This window comes from Castor canadensis, chromosome 11, assembly GCF_047511655.1.
Source record: "Castor canadensis chromosome 11, mCasCan1.hap1v2, whole genome shotgun sequence".
Classification (NCBI taxonomy): Eukaryota; Metazoa; Chordata; class Mammalia; order Rodentia; family Castoridae; genus Castor; species Castor canadensis.
In genome coordinates, this window is record NC_133396.1 from 58,727,253 (window position 1) to 58,729,037 (window position 1,785).

Genomic DNA, 1,785 nt, shown 5'->3' on the forward strand with positions numbered 1-1,785 from the left:
TAACACTGTAATAGTGATGTGTAAGATTAGATCTGTGTAAGATTAGATCGCCTCCTGACAAGGCGAATCAGAGCCTCAGGGACCCCAAGACCCCACCTTGCAGGCATGCTGACAGTCTTGGGCCTCCTGGCAAAACTCCTCCCACAGCCAGCCCCACAGAGCTTTCAGCCCAAACCCTAAGGGAGCACTGGCTGAGCTCCTAGCTGTGTACCAGCTTTCAGGCAGCTGGTGGCACTGATAAAAGAGAGTTCTGGTTCTAATTAGGAAAGAATTCCATGGTTGCTTGCTGGGTACACGTGTCCTGGGGCGGTGGCTATACCATGCCCACATTGGAGGAGCCGTGAGCTGCCAATTCAAGGAGGATTCAGAGCCAGTATTGTGGAACTGGCAGAGTTGACAATGACCACATAAAGAGGACATGGTGAGAAAAGCCAAGGTCCAGAAGAAAGGTAAGATTTCCCTACTTGTGTGAGGGAGCACAGGCTCTTCACCTTGGTCTCTTTCATCTAAGAGTGAGGTCAGCCAACACACCAAAAGAGTATGCGTTCCATATAAGGACCACAGCCTGCCATATGCATGGGTTCTGTATCCACAGATCCAATAAACCATATCTGTACAGAACATGTAGACTTTTTTTCTTGTCATTATTCCCTAGATAATACAAAATAATACATATTTACATTGGATTAAGTATTGTAAGTAATCTAGAGATGTCTTACAGTACACAGCAGGATGTGTGTGGGTTATATGCAAATATACCATTTTGTGTCAGGGGCCTGAGGAGCCTCAGATCTTGGTATCTGTGGGAACCAATCCCCACTGATACCAAGGGACAGCTTTGTAAGGCATTGCTATGGTCTGTTGTGTTCCTCTCAAAATTCATATGCTAAAATCTTACTCTACGAAATGATGGTATTAGGAGGTGGGGTTTTAGGGAGGTGATCAAAACATGGCATAGAGTTCTTTTGAAAGTGTTAGTGCCCAAAAAAGGCTCATGAGAGCTCACTTGTCCATCATGTAGACATAGTAAGAGAGTGCCATCTATGAGCCAGGAAGTGAAGAAGGTGCCAGCTATGAACCAGGACGTGAACCCACACATGACAGCAAATTTGAAGGTCCTTGATCTTGGATTTCCCAACCTCTAGCTCTGTGAGAAATTTCTGTTGTTTATAAACCCATAGCCTGTGGTATAACTGCAGCCAGATTGGACTAAGGCAGGCATTGTTGCATCCAGCCCAGTCTGAAAGCAAGTGATGCAGGAATTAACATAAAGTTCTAAGACTTGTACTTTGCCAAAATCAAATAATCAAATCAAATGAGAAAGCACTGATTACTGTGCAACATCACACAGCTACTTAAAGGTGAGTTTGCATCTCTATCTGTTGAATTAGAGGGTATTTATGATATAGTGTTAAGGGAGAGAAGCAAAAGAAATATATTTTGCAAGATCCCATCGTTGTAAAAAGAATACTTTTTAAAAAGGAAACATTTGCTAATTCATTTCTACCTACAAAGCCAGAGTTGTCATGTTACATTCCAAGAAGCTTCATTCACAATAGTTTATTTGAAATTGCACCCCACTCCCACCACTCTGAAATTGTGCAGTGTCAACCGTACAAGGAACTATAAGATACATGCAGGGACCTGGGAGGACATAAAACGAAGAGTGAGAAAGTCACTAGCCCTGCATTACTGCATGATTTGAAACATGATTCGTGTTTGAAGTCACTGTAGCTTGAAGATCATTCTGCATGAGCAATCTAGAGGCCAGGACACGCCCACCAC